This window comes from Acipenser ruthenus, chromosome 30 (genome assembly GCF_902713425.1).
Source record: "Acipenser ruthenus chromosome 30, fAciRut3.2 maternal haplotype, whole genome shotgun sequence".
Lineage (NCBI taxonomy): Eukaryota > Metazoa > Chordata > Actinopteri > Acipenseriformes > Acipenseridae > Acipenser > Acipenser ruthenus.
In genome coordinates this window covers 1813259-1832889 of record NC_081218.1, presented here as the reverse complement: position 1 = coordinate 1832889, position 19631 = coordinate 1813259, and the positions used below count along the sequence as shown (strand labels likewise).

General features: G+C 38.6%; 2 long non-coding RNA genes across 4 annotated transcripts; one reads left to right on the top strand and one right to left on the bottom strand.

Annotated features, from left to right (window-relative positions):
* Nucleotides 1-4044: 4044 nt before the first annotated feature.
* Nucleotides 4045-8920, bottom strand: LOC117435487 (uncharacterized). Its single transcript, XR_004549180.3, has 4 exons — nt 8576-8920; nt 7484-7684; nt 6808-6852; nt 4045-6364 (listed from the first exon to the last, which is right to left on the bottom strand). It is a non-coding gene; the product is annotated as an uncharacterized LOC117435487 (long non-coding RNA).
* Nucleotides 8921-11791: 2871 nt separating this feature from the next.
* Nucleotides 11792-19448, top strand: LOC117395133 (uncharacterized). 3 transcript variants are annotated; one of them, XR_009309518.1, is made up of 7 exons: nt 11792-11806; nt 15298-15541; nt 16104-16147; nt 17043-17096; nt 17879-17948; nt 18363-18422; nt 18979-19448. It is a non-coding gene; the product is annotated as an uncharacterized LOC117395133 (long non-coding RNA). The 3 variants fall into 3 exon arrangements; XR_009309517.1 differs by having other exon boundaries at nt 14889-15541; XR_004661586.2 differs by lacking the exon at nt 11792-11806 and adding an exon at nt 15022-15036.
* The last annotated feature ends 183 nt before the right edge of the window (nt 19449-19631 follow it).

Below are 19631 nucleotides of genomic sequence, written 5' to 3'. Positions count from 1 at the left end.
AAGCTAAGTAGAGTTAGTACTGGTCAGTATTTTGGATCGAGGACACCAGGTTTGAAATGGTGTAGGGATAGGAGTAGGTGTGTCCAAACCCCCAGGGGGCATCGTCCTTCGGATGAGACATTAAACCAAAGTCCAGTCTGCTTTGCGGACGCTAAAGATCCCATGGCACTCTTTCACAAAAGAGCAGGGGTACAACCCCGGTGCCCTGGTTAAATCCTAAAGCAGGCCAAGAACAAACTGGACCTGGATAAAGAGGAGCTTTAAGTGGGTTTGACAGTATGTCACTAATGTATTCCGCTCGCTGTTCAGATTCACTTTGTGTCGCCTTTTCTGCTTGTCATGCTGATGACTTTTAAAAGACTGGCCTCTCTGGAACTCTCAAACATATCTTATCTCTGAGTGCAGCTGGCACACCACAGTGTAACCAACAACCCGTTCCCCCTGCAACACTATCCCTCGTGAATGCAGGTAAGAAACTTAAGTGTCATTGTCCACATTTGAAGACAGGCTACTTTGTCATGTTTTCTATTGTATTATATTGTTATGATAACTTTAATTTTGTTACCGCGAAAGTTATGTCTAAATGCAACTGTTGATTCTGCAAATATAGCCCTTCAGATGCTTTTGTGACACCTCAATTTAAAATAAGAAACTAAAGACAATTTCTTGGTGTTTTCCTACCACAGTGATGATAAAGCAGTTTGTAGCCAAAGCAAAGGATTTTGTAAAGGATACATGTATTTGGTACTTAATGCATTAAAACAAATGTGGCATTTCTTTCATACTCAAGTCTAAAGGATGTGCAGCTACACTCTGGTAAACCGAATGTACTGAGAGATCAGACATGTTATTAAGAGCTCTACTGAGGGTACTTCAACCTTCTGAAAAATTAACCAGGATTTGATGACTGGAACAGAAAATGTGGATATATATATATAATGGGGGAAAATTGAGAACCCACAATAATTTTTAATATAAAAGGTTTAAATCCTATTGATGTTGCATTCAGAAAATGACATATCTTGGTTGGTGCTTGGTTCAAGACTGGGTTTGCATTGAAATACAGTGGCAATCAAACGTGATTCAGACGTGCAAACTGTACGTTTTTAATACCCGTGTGCAGCAGGTAAATTACAGTGGTGAATGTGTCCCGCAATGGATCGATGTGTTTCAGTGAAGAAAGAAGTACAAACTTTTTTTTTTGTTTGTTTGTTTTCATCACAACCCCTCATATGAACATAAAGTAAAATAAATGTGCCATTCATTGTTTAAAAAAAATACAAAATGTTTCTTTTTTTTTGGGGGGGGGGGGGGGGGGGGGGGAGGCTGAAAACGTTGCACTTTTTTTCTTATTTAGCATTTCAATTAATTAAGTTATTTTAAGACACAGAAAAGTTTTTGGGAATCGCTTTTAAAAGGTTTCAAAGAAAACGTGTCAAGATTTCTGTGTACAATTGTTTCTGCAAGCAATCTTCATTGCTGTATATTAAGACATTTCAGATGGCCGTATCACACCAATGTCAAGGGTCTATATTATAAAGAAATTTCAGGTGGCTGTATCGCATCAACAGAGAGATTAATTAAAGCGGTTTTGCAGCTAGCGAAATAAAAAATAAACCTATCATGCAGTCCCGTGTACTATACAGCGAGTGGACATGCATTACTGAATCATTTATTTTGCATGCTACAAAACCGCTTTAATTGATCTCTCTCTCTCTCTCTCTGTCTCGACAGCACTAACACAGCAAGCGTACAGCAATCACATAGCAATAACAGCAATCGCACAGCAATCGATAGCAATCACACAGCAATCACAGCAATCACACAGAAATAACACAGGGTACTTTTCTGCCATCCCTGCAGTAATTTCCCACACAGCTCAGGAGAACTGTCTGTACCCCCGAGCTCACCGGGCGCTTGGCCGGTCGCTACCGGTTTTGCTTCCCTAACCCCTGGAAGCGCCAAGGCCAATGTGCCGCTCCTCCGGAATCCCCAGTGAAGACCAGCGACTTTGCGCAGCCAGGATGCGAACCTGCTGTCCACTGGCTGTAGATAATTATTAAAATAAAAAACATTTTTGCATGGAGGGGCGATTCTCAGTCGTTGGATCTCCATTTTTAACACAGGAAAGAAGCGAGCAGTAAGCCTCAGGTCCTGGCGTTTGTGTCCAGTGCTGGAGACTAACCGTTACATCGTAAACTGCGTCCGCTCCCCCAGCATTGCATGTGTAACAAACCTCGGCGAGACCACGCTGGATCTACCCAGCACAGTCCTTGGAGATGCAGCATTTCAGATAAGGTCAATCTCCAAACACCAGAATCGATGTGCTACTTACATTTTATAATATAAAACGTCCTTCTTCTGTGCAAAATGTCTTTGCAGTTGCAAATGGAAGCACACGGAAAAATATCTTCGGAACTGAAAATAACTACGTTCTTTGGAGTCACAGATTGTGTTTTTTGAGGTTTACTCTATTCTAAATAATCAAGCTGTAATCACAGGTACAAATACAAACACATACCATATAATTTTAATAATGAATGAATAATGATCGAATGACATGCGTGAATGAACTGGATCAATGATAGCGTATCATTTTAATTAGAATACCCAGGTGTGTCAAGGTTCAACTAAAATTTTAATTACAATTACGATTGTAATTGGCCCCAGGTCAGGTATCTCATTCATAACTATATCATACTCAACATACTCTGTGAACTATGCAGGACTGGTTTTAACGGTGGGACTTGGGAGCAAGAACGATCACAAAAACACCAAAAAAGCCAGTGACTCTCAGAAAACCAGCGCACCGTTTGTTGCCAAAGAAAGGTTTGATATGAAGAGACCTTTTACATGTTGTGACTAGTTCAGCAACTATGCAGTAGACATGGTCCCACGCTCGCACATTGCAGAGTATTCTGCTGGAAAGTCTAAGTCACACATGTAGTTAAAGAGCGTTGCCATTGCAATTTCAACATCAGCATTGCTTTTGAAGTTCAGATTGATTGATAAAGTGTTCATATACAGCAGTAGCGGGTTCAGTTAAAATGACAGTCACTGTTTTTCCCATCAAGTATGTTATTCTACTTATAGACAACCCATTACGCATTAACTAAAGTGTAGAATCCCCATGTTTTGAAAGAAAACAATAATACAGAACTAAAAATAAAAAATAGGTCTTAAACAATCTGATTATTTAATATTTATTTTGCAACCTTAATTGGTTTATTTTTGTTTTTATACATTTCCAAAAACGTCCATTTGAGAGAATTGTTTCCAGGTCTAATATAAACTGTATTTGTAGCCTAATGAACTCGAGTCTCGTGAAAAAAAAAGAAAAAAAAAACACACGTCCTGTCACATGATAACTTTTTAAACCTCTCTATAACAGCAGTAACAAAAAATGTACATTTTTTAAATGTATTTCACTTACCTTGCATGGGTGAGCTTGCATGAATGAACACACATGCTTCAGTTTGGTACATAAGAAGCTTACAAAAACCATCATTGCAGGGGTAAGTAGATTCTATTGTATACAATTATTTATCTCTACTAAGAATAGCACGCAATGTATGAAACTGTGAGACTGATCTCCGTGTTAAGACTGAGATACATCAAGGCTGTGGGATCAGTAATCTCTTACTATATTATCTCCTGTGTGTTCTGAACTTATAGATAAGCTTCAAAATAAGGCTGTATTTGGCTGTGGGTCTGCATGACTCAGGTGCAGATTGCTTTGCTTTAACAGTTGCCTGCTTGTCGTGTGTTGGTAATTTTGTTATTGTATGATTTTATAACAAATATAGGAAATAATCATAGAAAATGCTCCCGTAATAAACTGATTTTTAAATTTGTATGTGCAAAAAAAACCAGAAAACAGCTCTTAACACTAAATATTCAATTAAAATCTCACGTTTCATCAGTTTAGATTTTGCAGTATGTTAAAACAATTCACCAACAGTTACTGAAACCCTATACTGTACTTTTAATAACAGAATAGTTCAATACCACTTCAGTAGGTTAAAAAAAGAGAGAGAAGCAAAGTTATGTATTTAGGTGGGTTTTTTTTTAAATTCTAGCACTGCGTAACACAAAGCATGTATCAGATACAGAAAATGTAATCATATATATATTTTTACAATCGTCATACAAACTAATTCTCCAATTCAAGTTGACCAAAAGTACAGAAACCTAAAAAGTTTTACAGTGTGATATGTTCCAGACACAGATCTAATAGTCTGTCTGGTACACTTACTTTTGATATACATTTTGTACAGGAGACTGAAACATTCACCATGATTTATATTTGTTTTATAAAGTTTCAATGAAAAAAAAAACAAACAAAAAAAACACTTTACAAAAACATGAACAAAACAAACCCAATTCCATTTAAAGTAAGAGGCTTAATGTAGTTCTAAGCACGTTGAGGACTTTAAGAAGTTATACACAGTATAACTATTGCCGTTCATGAATTGCAACATGTTAGGCTTCATATTCAAAGTCCTTTGAAAATAGATTCTTTTTTTTATTCTTTTAACTATTTTACATTCGGTTAGTTTTTTTTCTGAAAGAAATGTTTTTAAAGTAATGTAAAGTACAGTTGTATCCTGTATTTATTTAATTTCAACTATTTTTCTAACTACATTTTATTATGAGCAATCCTTAAAAGAAAATCTGAATTTTAATTCTGTTTCTTGAAAAAAAAAAAAAAAAACATTTAAACAAACAGTATTTTGAGATTGTACAGTAATTCCGACTAAGTTCCCTATTACAATAACGGATGAGTATTAAAAGTGAGCAAAACTCACTCTATTGACTGCTTTCATGCAAGGTCTTATTTGAAAGACTTTGAACTCCATTTATGCAAGTTAGCACCTACATAATATTTCCATATGCAACTGCCCAACAGAGGAACAAAACAACAAGGGTTAACTGTATGCATCTTTATGTAGCAGCAAGTAAGCACACTTAAAGTAATGCTTGGCAAACTAAAATAAAAAATAAAAAGTTAAGTGTATTGTACATTTATTCAAGCTGCAATTCTACAAAGTGTGTAATAGTGTGAACTGAAAACGCACAGCATGCAAGGTATACCGTTAACGGATGCAAGTTTTATCATTACAACTCAAAATTGTGTGTTCAGGACCTCAAAGACTGGGCTGTATGATACCACACCTTTAAACACTAGTCAACCAGCCCCTTGTCTTTCGCTCAGATATGTACAATTAAACATTGCTTTACGACGTTGGCCTGTAATCAGGTCTGTTCATGATGTCCCCACATATCCTTTGTAGCCAAAGAAATCAAAATCGGTTATAACTTAAAACTAGACTGAATACTTATTGGTCATTTTGTCTAGTCTAAAGAAAATTTATCTTGGGCAAAATAAATCATAAATTCTGATCTGAACTTGTTTTAATATATAATATATATATATTTTCTCCGATCAGAATTTGTATTTAAAATGGAATGTTTCTTATGGAGGAAAAGGTGCAACTGAATGAGGGAGGGCAGACTGTATTTCCAGGTTGTTATAATGCTCATTCTCTAACAGTTAATAGACAAAAATGAACTGTGCTCAAACTGTTCTTTCTCCAGTTGCTGCCCTGTCCAGCAGACCTCTTCAAGTCAAGTTTTTGTTGCAATACTGTTAGGAAAAACAGGATACTCAATTCTACGTTTTAGTAGCCTTACTTGAAACCATAATCTGTCCCTGCAATAACAGCATCTTACAACTATGATTAAAATAATAATTAAAACATTGTCGTTCTGCACTCTCTAAAACAGTTTGGTTCTGACAAAATGATCAATCAAGGTCTGTCTCACAGAAAGGCCAGGCTATCTCCTGAAATACAGAGATCTATCTAAGCTGTACCTGTACAATTGACATTAACCATTTCACATAGAGGACTCCAATCCATTATGAAGGACACGAAGGTTGGTAACTTGGTCCAAACAGGCTTTACCATTTTACTTGAATATATAACATTGAACACTATCCTTGTGAGACATGCCCTGGGTGACCTTAATGTCCATGATTTGTAAAACACTCAACGGGCAGGGCAGCCTTGATTTTAATGCATTATCAAATCACACACAACAAACCCTCCCACTCTGGTACAATTCTTGGGTGTCCCTTTTTGGCTGCTGCTCGGAAACATCTCGCGGTGACTAGACTCCGAGAGAGAGGCTTCAAATCCCGTACTGATTTCCCCCCAAAAAATGATAAAAGCTCCCGATTTCACAAATGGTTTTGTTTTGTGGGCGTTGCTATGCACACTGCAATTTCTTCTTTCAGTTTTTCCTTTCCATTCTTTCCGTTGACTTCTCACTTCATGTTTGTGTTCGGCCAGAGCCTTCAACCCTGCGGAGAAAGAAAAAAAGACGACATTTTTAAATGTATGGTTTGCATAGAAAAAAACAAACTGCCTCCATATTTATCTATACAGCGCAGTTGAGAGTATGCTTCTGTAAGCCTGCCTTGAATGAAGGGGAGAAAATTAAAAAAACAGTCCTCTCTATTACTGGGACAGTTCAAGAATTAGGTCTAGAACCGTACTGCTTGCCTGCCATGGACTGCTGGGAGCATCTTTTCTATTACAGGTGAGGGAGCAGTTCAGTCTCCATGCCTCTAGTCTGCCCTGGACTGGACTGGAGGGAGTACCCCTTCTCTTAGTGGGAGGGTGCAGCTCAGTCTCAATGCACATTCAGTCCTCGTTCAGCACTACCCAGTGCTACACTGTATTGTGGCTCCTGTTCTATCCCTGCTCTGTGAATAAATATGCCACACTGTTAACTGTGTCTCACCTTCCAAACATGTACAGCATGTGTCCTGGGTCATCTGCAAAAACTCTGTGCAGACAAAAAGCAGAAAGAGTGGGAGTCAGTACAACAGTCAAGCCAGCAATGCTTGGGCTCCCATGTAGATTATACTGACTTTCAATAATAATACTTTCTACATAAGACAACAAGGAACAGGCGAGACGGTTGTATTGTACAGTAAACTCCCTCCTTGCAACCGACTCACTTAAGATCTCTCTTAAAAGCAAGTCCCTGTGAATCTGAATATCTGACGTTACCAAGTTAGAAGGTCTAACCAAGTTCAAAGAATTTAAACCCTGAAGACTGAGGTGAAACAACAGTACAGTGGCTGCATTCTTCTACAGGGACCAGCAAATCAGATGAAAGAATTTTAAAGAAACTCTGTGAAAATGCATCCACTATTACGGGGAGGAGGGGGGTGCGACCCTGGTCCCGCAGGGTATTCTGGTTTTTCATTTCACTCGATTTCATAGGTACTTAATTAAACCAATTATTTTCTTTATTGGTCAATGCTAACATTTTTTTTTTCCAGGTCTTTAGCCATAGATGATGTAAAGATACCCAGAAAACCTGCAGGACCGTGGCTCTCCAGGACCAGGGTTGACCACTGCTGCACTGTTAACACTTCTGAATAGATTACCCAGGTCTGGTTGCCACTTACCCATATCCCCAATGATAGAAGGCTCGGTCTTGATAGAAGTTGCACAAGAAGAGCCAGACACTGATGGTCTCCATCCAGAAGATGACAAAGAGGAGCCAGACGGAGGACAGGAGGAAGAGCTCACACACCATCCTCGCTGGAGGGTCAGCACTGCAGCTACAGGGGGCTTCCTCAGGGCCACTTGTCGGTCAAGTATCGGGTCTACAGACAACAGGGGGGGGGGGCAAGTAGACACACATTTTGGCTACTGCCTTCTTCAGTCCTTTTTGCAAACAGAGAGGGCCTGCCGTTTGTAGTAATCAAATAGCTCAAGCAAATGGCCAGCTGCTTCCATTCTCTTCAGTGTCAGGGAAATGTCTCGCCTACATCAAAACCAGGCAGCCATATGGCAGTGGTGGACTGGAGCCGCTATATAGAATATCCTGCCAGCAGCCTTTGCTGTGGTTTCTTGAGTTTAGAGAAAGGGAAATTTGGTAGCTATATTAAGGATTTATTTTGTGCAGCAGCAAAATCAGCTGCCTTTGTGTCAGTAAAATCTGGCTTAATCGCCACGGTGACAAAAATAATGTCAGGTACCCACGAAACGTAGGGGGTACGTGTAAGAACAGGTCAGCATATGGCAGGGAGCGACATTACAAAAAAAAAAAAAACACCCGTCTGATTGATCTCTCACATATTCAATAACGTTAACTAGTACTTCATCTTAAGATTCCACATAATGATGTAGACGGATCCTTAAATTAAAACGGTACATTTGGGCATAAAAAATAGATTTAAAGTGGATTTAGAAGTATACTAAGTTATTTTAGTGCATGCCAATGAAACTGAACGGATGCTAAACGAAGCATCATACTGCACTAGATGTGGCTATGTTGCGACGACATTTGTTTGTTCAGTTGATGGCTAATGGTTTTATAATTTCGTACCCCAGCCACTGCCAAAGCACGCCAATAAACATATGACGGAGATTATTTTTAAATGTCCGTTTGATAATTACTCCCAAAATCTACATTTCCTATCTCAAGAGTGCAATGGGAAACGTCAGTGCAAAGGATTATAAGACACAAACACACACACAAAAATCTCTCTTACCTCCGGTGCTGTAGCGCGACTTACAACCGCTTCTTGGGCGTCTGCTGTCGGGAATTTCTCACAAATTTACCGCCCGGATCGCCCAGGGCCTTAAGTTCTGCACAATAAAAATATGCCAAATATGTCATTGGGGAGGGCTGATCCGGTGTAAACAGCGAAAGGACAAGATAGGTCAGTTGTCTTGTGATTAAAAAAAACCGTCAACCCGGTTTGCTTTGGTTTTTATTCATTTATTTTACGAAACTCTTGCAGCTCCACAGCACTCAAAACCAGGCTGCAGCCATAAGCTAATCATGTGTTCTCCGCAGCGGCGATTTTGTTGTCAACAGGAAGCACGTTTAAGCCCCTCCTTGTTCCAGCCTACATATAAACTAAACACGCCCTTTGTTGCGTTTGAACATTTGAGCGATTAGTCAATACAGCCAAATATATCGAGCATTACAAACACAGAATATATTGGAAAGCCTCCAAACCCTAGTCCTTAACGCTTGTAGTGTCGTCCAGTTATGTGTGTGTGTCTATATATATATATATATATATATATATATATATATATATATATGTACTTGCACTGATAATCTCCAAACAGGGCGAAACATGTCTGCAGATACTGTGTTTTGACTTTTAAAACGCTGTGAATGTAGAAGCGTCTTGGCGCCTTTCACGCGATTAGATTGTCTATATATATATATAAACAAAGTAAAAACAAAGCTTTTTCAGGTATGCAATACTGTGCCACACCCACTCCAGCCACGATCTCTGCGTTTTCTCTGCATATCCCACCAAAATCAAATACTTTTTATAAAGCAGGCAGACCAATGTAAAAGTTTACCATTGTAAATGTTCACGGTAATTTCGCAGGTTCCCCATGCTTTCTTTATCCGTGGCTATACAATGCATTTAGAACAATAGTTCACCAATATATACAACGTTGTAATGCTAGTGTAGCGTTCTAGGTGGTGTTTAATAGAGAACTAGAAGAGGCTGTTTTGGTGCTTGAAACATTTTGTCGGTTTATTTAAATTATATCTGTACACATAACCGAACAACAAGAACACTCCCCGCTCTCCCCAGACTTAACTAAACAATCCCTGCCTCAATTACACAGGCATGGCAAATCAAACATCGCTGAACCAATACCCCAAACATTTTCCTTAACAATTCTTGCACTAGTATTGGTCTAACTTATTTTAATATTTTAGTTTTCATCGTATTGGAAGAGCATATTGAGCACACGTTGTATACACCAGGATACAACTGAAATAGACGCACAATATTAATTAATTGGTTGTCAATACCATCGTAGTAATATCAATGCTTCCTATTGGGTGCATATAGGATTTCCCAGTTTTTTTTATTCTCAGTAAGATTGGTCCCTAAGATTTTTTATATTGATTTCCCACCCTGCTCAGCTTAGACTCACAGGGCTTGTGACTTTTGTAACTTGTGAACAACTAGTTGGATGCCTCTTAAAATGTGTATACACCTTCATAAAGTCAGAGACAAGATAAAACAAGAGTTGTATAAGAACATAAGAATGTTTACAAACGAGGCCATCAAGCAGCTTCTTGAAGGATCCCAGGGTGTCAGCTTCAACAACATTACTGGGGAGTTGGTTCCAGACTCCTACAATTCTCTGTGTAAAAATGTGCCTTCTATTTTCTGTTCTGAATGCCCCTTTATCTAATCTCCATTTGTGAACCCTGGACCTTGTTTCTTTTTTAGGTCAAAAAAGTGCCCTGGGTCGACATTGTCAATACCTTTTAGAATTTTGAATGCTTGAATCAGATCACCGCATAGTCTTCTTTGTTCAAGACTGAACAGATTCAATTATTTTAGCCTGTCTGCATACAACATGCCTTTTAAACCCGGGATAATTCTGGTTGCTCTTCTTTGCACTCTTTCTAGAGCAGCAATATCCTTTTTGTAACAGGGTGACCAGAACTGAACACAATATTCTAGATTAGGTCTTATTAATGCATTGTAAAGTTTTAACATTACTTCCCTTGATTGAAATTCAACACTTTTCACAATATATCCGAGCATCTTGTTGGCCTTTTTTATAGCTTCCCCACATTGTCTAGATGAAGACATTTCTGAGTCAACATAAACTCCTAGGCCTTTTTCATAGATCCCTTCTTCAATTTCAGTATCTCCCATATGATATTTATAATGCACATTTGTATTGCCTGCGTGCAGTACCTTACACTTTTTTCTATTAAATGTAATGTGCCATGTGTCTGCCCAGTTCTGAATGCTGACTAGATTATTTTGAATGACCTTTGCTGCTGCAACAGTGTTTGCCACTCCTCCTATTTTCGTGTAGTCTGCAAATTTAACAAGTTTGCTTACTATACCAGAATCTAAATCATTAATGTAGATTAGGAATAGCAGAGGACCTAATACTGATCCCTGTGGTACACCACGGGTTACTTCGCTCCATTTTGAGGTTTCTCCTCTAATCTGTACTTTCTGTTTTCTACCTGTTAAGCACTCCCTAATCCACGTGCATGCATTTCCTTGAATCCCTACTGCGTTCAGTTTATACATAGATTGTTATTGTAAATCACTCAGTTCAAACCACAAACTACTTCCTGGAAACTAAAAACACATAGTTGTGTGCCACAAATCACTGTTTGCGCCTGGGGAAGAATGGGTGGTGTTTATTTCATTGTGCGGAGTCGGCAATGGATTGCAAACTAACAATTATTTAATAATACATTAGTCGATAAGCAGGGTTTTTAAACGCCAAATGAGTAACTACAATTATAAATAACTCAAACATGAAACATGGTATGTAATTGCTAACGTAACATTATTCATTAGGTTTCATTGGAATTTAGAAAAATTAGTTAATTCTACAGGGTGATGGACAACTTTTGGCCATATTTTTGGTACTGTGCCTAGTAGCGTTCTGACTGTTATGTTTGCAATGCCATATAAATGGTGTTGTGGTTGCTAAGTTGCCTGGCTTTGTGTATTGTTTTGTTGTGCTTGCTGTTGCTGGGATACGCGGTGCTGTAGGTGAGTGAGTGGTGTGTGTACGACAGAAACGCCGTATCATGCAGCACAATAAACAAGCATAGCGGTAAAGCTATAAAAACGCTGTTTCGTGTCAGTTTGTACGACATAACAAAGCTAGCATACAGGTACCAGCTTTTACCATTAGCTAGCAAGAGTTACACCATTTTGAAGAATGCAAAGAAGCAGACTTTCAAGATTCCGTGCAAGGTGGGTGTGTGCGTGTGTGAATGCTATTAACAGAACAGGGAGGAAGCAGATTACAGAACCTATGTACCTGTCTCTAGATAAGATCTACACCGATTGCAAAACCCCTGAGGGAACAGCCAAAAGAACGCGAGTTGTTGGTACAGTAATCTCTACAGGATATGGTGGCACTTATCGAGGACAGAAAAAATATGGTTTCAACTTATTTGTTTCTGGTTTTGTAAAATGTTTGTTGTATTTACTGCTGCCTGTTCTGTGGTCATCTTACCAGAACAGCCTTGTAAAAGAGGCTTTGGTCTCAATGGGTTAACTTCCTGGTTAATGAATAAATAAATCAATCAATAATAAAGAGTAATAAACACTGTAAACGGCTAAACCGTGGGCAGCTGGCTCTTTGAGCTAATATATATATATATATATATATATATATATATATATATATATATATATATATATATATATATATATATATATATATATATATATATATATATATACACAGTGCCTTGCAAAAGTATTCAGACCCCTGACCAATTCTCTCATATTACTGAATTACAAATGGTACATTGAAATTTCGTTCTGTTTGATATTTTATTTTAAAACACTGAAACTCAAAATCAGTTATTGTAAGGTGACATTGGTTTTATGTTGGGAAATATTTTTAAGAAAAATAAAAAACTGAAATATCTTGCTTGCATAAGTATTCAACCCCCACACATTAATATTTGGTAGAGCCACCTTTCGCTGCAATAACAGCTTTAAGTCTTTTGGGGTAAGTATGTACCAGCTTTGCACACAGTGTTGCAGTGATTTTGGCCCATTCTTCTTGGCAGATTTGCTCCAGGTTGTTCAGGTTGGTTGGACGACGCTTGTGGACTGCAATTTTCAAATAGTGCCACAGATTCTCAATGGGATTGAGATCAGGACTTTGACTGGGCCACTGCAGGACATTCACCTTTTTGTTCTTGAGCCACTCCAATGTTGCTTTGGCCTTGTGCTTGGGATCATTGTCCTGCTGAAAGGTGAATTTCCTCCCAAGCTTCCGTTTTTTAGCGGACTGAAGCAGGTTCTCTTGCAGTATTTCCCTGTATTTTGCTCCATCCATTCTTCCTTCAATTTTAACAAGATGCCCAGTCCCTGCTGATGAGAAGCATCCCCACAGCATGATGCTGCCACCACCATACTTCACTGTAGGGATGGTGTGTCTTGAGGCATGGGCAGTGTTAGGTTTGTGCCACACATAGCGCTTTGAGTTTTGGCCAAAAAGCTCTATCTTGGTTTCATCTGACCACAAAAACTTTTCCCACATCGCAGCTGGGTCACTCTCATGCTTTCTGGCAAACTCCAGACGTGCTTTCAGATGGTACTTTTTGAGTAACGGCTTCTTTCTTGCCACCCTCCCATACAGGCCAGTGTTATGCAGAGCACTTGATATGGATGACTGGTGCTCCCTTACTCCACTCCCAGCCACTGAACTCTGTAGCTCGTTCAAAGTGATTGTTGGCCTCTCTGTGGCTTCTCTCACAAGTCTCCTTCTTGTTTGAGTGCTGAGTTTTGAGGGACGGCCTTTTCTTGGCAGTGCCTGGGTAGTGTGATGCACCTTCCACTTCCTGATTATTGATCCAACTGTGCTCACTGGGATACCCAAACACTTGGATATTATTTTGTACCCTTTCCCTAATCTATGCATTTGTATTACTTTACCTCTAACTTCTGTAGAATGCTCTTTGGTCTTCATTTTCCTTCAGATTCACAGCCTGACCAATGGTCCTTCAAAAGTGTTTTTTTTTATCAAGAAAATGTGACAGCAACTTAATGGTTCACAGGTGGAGGCCAATGGTAAGGTAATTGTGTCCTCGTTAGGGCAATTTCTTTCATCTGTGTAAACTGGGAGCTTCCACAGCACAGGGGTTGAATACTTATGCAAGCAAGATATTTCAGTTTTTTATTTTTCTTAAAAATATTTCCCAACATAAAACCAATGTCACCTTACAATAATTTATTTTGAGTTTCAGTGTTTTAAAATAAAATATCAAACAGAACGAAATTTCAATGTACCATTTGTAATTCAGTAATATGAGAGAATTGGTCAGGGGTCTGAATACTTTTGCAAGGCACTGTATATATATATATATATATATATATATATATATATATATATATATATATTATATATATATATATTAGCTCAAAGCGCCAGCTGCCCACAGTTTAGCCGTTTACAGTGTTTATTACTCTTTATTACTGATTGATTGATTGATTCATTAACCAGGAAGTTAACCCATTGAGACCGAAGCCTCTTTTACAAGGCTGTTCTGGTAAGATGACCACGGAACAGGCAGCAGTAAATACATAAACATTTTACAAAACCAGAAACAAATAAGTGTTTGCAAGGCATACATCAGCGATTCACATAAAACACAACTTTTAAAAATAATAAAACATCAACGACATTCAAATAGGCATCAGAAACATTTACAAATTGTTAATTCATGATCTCTACCCTTTAAAACAGACGGAACTTTTGCCATTATTCTACGTTTATCTGGTACATTTTGGCTACCAATTAGAGGCACAATCCATAGCCTTAATATATTAGCTGAAGGCCTTTGACCAACACATGGCCTTCTCTTCGTTACTTGATAATTAAGTGTAAGGCTGGATCTTAGATTATACTTGGCTATATGCATCAAACCTAGATACCCTGGTGACAAGCCTATTACATTTTTACACACCAAGAGCATCCAGTGAAGCTGTCTTCTGTAACCTAATGAAATCCACTTTAAGGATGTAAGTAACTTACAGTGATGAGTCTGAGGATTACACCCTAATACAAATCTGGCTGTTTTATTCAGTGACCGATCCAACCTTTTTAATTGCTCAGCAGAGGCATGTAAGTACAGGGTATCGCCATCATCAAACAGATGATGACTCAAGTTTTTGTGTAATTTTCTTTGAAGCAGTGGAAATATCCAAATCGAACTTTAGCAATGGATCTCCAAATATGTATAACTGTCCACCACCTTAAATTCAGACTTTTGAATTTAGATCTGAAGAACATTACCTTAGCCTTTTTTTTTTTAAGTTCCAGAATCGGTATTGTACAATATTGAAGTTTTTCTACTACATCCGTGCCAGTTCGACCAAACGCATAAAACACTGTGTAATCTTTATAAAGATGACAAAGAACTCCAATCCCCTGACAGACATCATCAATATACAATGATAATAAGGTTGGTCCCAAAATACAGCCCTGGTGTACACTGCTTTGTGTTGCTTGTGTAATTATTGTGGCAAACGATGCTATTAACCCTTTCATGCATGAAATATAGAAAATAGCTGAAAAACAACAACATTTGAAGTAGTTTTGGACTACTTCAAATATATATTTTCATTGAAAACATTAAAACGCTGTTTCCTCTCATGCATTTGCGTTTTCCTTATGTTCCCATATAAACACTAAAATAGATTTATTTTTCATCCTCCACATATAGAGGTTGCCAAAGGGTTAACAATGTTTTTTTTAATGCTCTGGGGTTGGGAGTGTGTGAAGACAAAGAACACGACAGTGGGAGTGACTGAACCCGTATACCTGGCCAACGGTAAGTTCCACACCCATAACTGGAGCCATATAAGAGAGTCGCTACAAAACAGATGTATTGAGAAGATTAAGCATCACCAACTGAGCGCTTAAACCACCCAAGAGAATCACCGGAGAAGACTGACTCAAAATGGACGGTAAAATGATACACATATATTAACTCTGTGTGTGTGTGTCTATAATATATATATATATATATATATATATATATATATATATATATATATATATATATATATATATATATATATATACTGTAGAATAATTCCATTGTAGAGTTGTCATTGCGCATTTAAAATAAACTAATTGTTTCAGTTGATTTAATTATGGTCTTTTTTCATAATTTGAAGGGTGATTTTAAGGATGTGTTTGCTGTGCAGATTTATTTATAATATTTTTGGTTTTGTGAACTCGATAAGGTATTGGATTCGGAGTCAATCCAGCCCCAAGGCAGAGAAGTCAGGTCTATGCGCATTGCGTACGACCACACCTTGCTTTTGCTGAAGTTTTCTTTTTCATGATTAGCAATGTGACAATAGTACAGGCGGTGACACACGAGGGGCACAATGCTTGCCCCTTTCCTGGTGCAGATAGGCGGCTTGCTTAATATAGATGTATAGTGGTGATGAGCCGTGACAGTGCGTAAAATGGTTGCTTATACTGTACCAAACTGTGATCTGTCTTTGCTTGACACCCTAGGAAAAAAGAAAGACAAGAAGGAGAAGAAGGAGAAGAAGGAAAAGGTAGCTGAACCTGTGTTGTTTGTGTGATTTTCTTGTAGTTTTGTGTGAAAATACTGCAGTAGTAACGATTATTTTGCAGCTGGCACTAAAATGCCAGCTCCCTCATATAGTCTGAACGTAAGCGATCAGTTTAAATGGGAGCATGGCGGTTTGGGAGAATTATTCAGGATCGCAGACTCTGCGATCTATCCTCAGAGCAGACAGGAAATATCAAAACATTCTACAATTCAAAAGCAGCTCATATTGTGTGGTTTTCCGAAACCAATCCGCAGAACGCAATCACCTGAGGGAGGATTTTTTTTAATTTTTTTTCTAGAGTTATGTCCAACCGTTTTGCATACCTCTATAGAATTATATAATTTCGTTACATAAAGTCGAATGAAACCTGCTGAATAATGTTACGTTAACATATTGAATTGCATACCGCTTTGTAGCTTTCCATATACTTAACGAAAAACTGACATAAATGTATATCATTTTGTAGTTTCTTTGCTTACATGATGTTAAATAAAATATCTAAATAATATGTTTTTTTTTTTTTAAAGTCTCAAGCCTACAATTCCAGGTGGTGCAAAACTGTGTTTGGATATAGCTACTTCTTCATGTAGACACGGTGTTTCCAGTTATTCTCAGTTATGTCATTACCTGCCTGTGTTCTGCTTGTCTCGTTACATTTAAATCAGATGACAATGTAACTTTTTAATACCTACAAAAGCACAGTAAGGGGAAAGTAAAACCTGCCATTGAAAATGCACAGCTGTTTTACTAAATGCATTTAGAAAGGTTCAGCAGATCAAGGGTGTGTAATACAAGTGTTGACTCAATAGGTTTCTGTATATAAGACTTGCATACAAAGAGATCTACCCTGGCATGTACAATCTGCTTTGTCCAACAGGACCATAGTCATTGCTCCTCCTCATCTGACTCTGACAGCGATGGGTGCAAAAAGGTAAAGTACTGCTCACATCTCATTGAGTTAATAGTTTGCCTTTCCTTCAAAATGCAAACACGAGTTGTATCTCATTAATGGTAAATGTCACGATTTAAATGCATTATAAAGAGATAGGTCCAATTATGCACACAGTGACTGAAGGGGCTATAGAAGACTAGGACATGTCTTAGGAAGCATGGCCCAATGGAAAGATATGGCATCATAATATATGACAGCAAGTACTGCTGGATTTATACAGTGGTTCAAACCAAAGCCTTTTAAGACTGCTCCTCACAAAACATTCTATAAGCAATGAAAAGCTGAACCCATTGAAAATGTTATTGAAGCCAGTGAAGGTTAGGGAAATGACCAAAGACTAGACAACGCCTGAAGCAGTTTGGGCGTGTTTTGAAAAACAGAAGGTGGGACGCATACACGCCCTACCAGAGAAACCTGTTCTGTTTCTTCCTCTTGTCACTTTTATAGATCAAACCAGTTGGAACTGGAACCTGTTCATTTTGACTGCTGTAAAAACGCCTGGTCTGGTGTAATGCCATATGACTGGAAATGTTTTATCGACTCGGCACACAATGACGATACTGAAGTTCCTTCTGCTTTCAGCGTGCATTTTGATCCCTGTCTCGTGGATCTCAGCTTGTCTAATACAGCATCATGTACCATATTCTATATGCATTGTTAAGGAATAGCTCTGGCTTGTAAATGAAATCTGTTCTGCTAATACCAAAGACTATATTCCCTTTTAGCGCTGGTACTTCATGTATCCCTGTTCTGTCTTTCAGGGAAAGGGAGAACACAAGAAAAAGGACAAGGGGAAGGGTAAAGGACATGACCATAAAGGACACGACGACAGTAAGGACACACTGCTGAGCTACCAGGAAGAAGCAGCAGCTTTTTTATTCTAGAGAGCTGCATATTCCAATTTAAAAAATACAACACTTGAAGCAAAGTGTCTTCACGAGATCTTTAGTAGATTAACTTGGGCAGATTCTATTGGATATATAAACAAAAATATATCTAAGATTAGAACCGTATGTGCACTGGCACTCTTTCAATCTATTCCAGTTCCAGCTGGATCCAGAGTTATTGATTTGAGCAGCCCACAGCCTTGTTCCAACCAGGTCTGAATCTAGGTGTTCAATTGAGTAGTTATATACCCGCTTTGAACACGGTCCCTGTTTGGAATTGACTGAAAGAGTCACGAGTGAGCACCGCTGAGGTAAGATGATAAGAACTGCACCCTGACTCTTCCTTATCTGTCTGCAGAAGACAAAGTGAAACCCTAGTTCCAGGTCCAGCTCGTCAGACAGCGATGGGGAAGGAAAGGTAAGCCTGACTGGGTTATTAGGGGTATCGCAGAGCAAAACATGTTGTAAGGAGTTATATATGATCTTGATAACGGTAAACCCATGTGCTTGTGATACAACAGCATGGATAGTTAATTCAAAGTGTTTACCTTAAATAATTATCGCTCCTTACACTCTGTCAGGGGGGTTAGGCGTTAGAAACAGCCTGCAAGCTGTTTAAACTGTTCTGTATGGAGGGGGCCGTTCCTAGTTCAAGATGACCTTTTTGAGACTGCTCCGAGCTAAACGCCGTACCTCATTTTTGCAGTCATGGAAATAGAATGTCATTTCATTTCTGTAAAGCTGTCAGACCTACTGTCTTACCCATTGTGACTTAAACTGTCTTGCAACAGGGAGATGCAGCTTTTTTTATACTGCGGAATACACGTCAGCGATGCAACGTTGTTAAAAATGAATTGAGTCACATAGTGGGCCATGGCAAAGCCATCACCGGCTTTGTTTCTCTTCCTTCAGTTGTTACGATCGATAATGTTCTTGGACACGGTTAGTTCATGCACCCCTCTCCTGTCTTTCAGCCTGCATCCATACTCAAGGCAAAGAAGGACAAGGACAAAATAAAGAAAAGAATGAAAAGCAAGTCGAACCCTTTCAGTGCAAAGCTTAATCCAGCCGACTGTCAAGGAACAAGGAACGTACTAAAAGGATGGACCCTGGTAAAGAGGATGGACCCTGGTAAAGAGGATGGACCCTGGTAAATGTGGAAAGGCACCCTGGCGTTCTTCCACTTTAAACTGTGGTCCTTCTGGGTCCTTCCATTTAGTATTCCCCTAAAACAACAGCAATTTGCAGTCTTGAATGTAAACGGTTCTCAGTGATGCACACTTCATCCTTGGCATGCCATTATTTGATTTGTTTTGCTTGTTTTTCTTTTTGAACTTGTTAATTTGTTAAGGATCTCCTCCTAGTACATGGTATCCGACCTACGCTTGATTTCTGTCTTGTGATTGGTTACTCTAATAAAGACTACGTCTTGGGAACCACTGAATTTGATCAGACTGGGAGATTTATTTCATTAACCTCCACACTATCTGAGCACACCACAGCTGTAACAGCATTTACATTATAGCCATGAAAATATTTTCTTGTTCATTTACTGGGCAGCAGTGTGGAGTAGTGGTTAGGGCTCTGGACTCTTGACCGGAGGGTCGTGGGTTCAATCCCCGGTGGG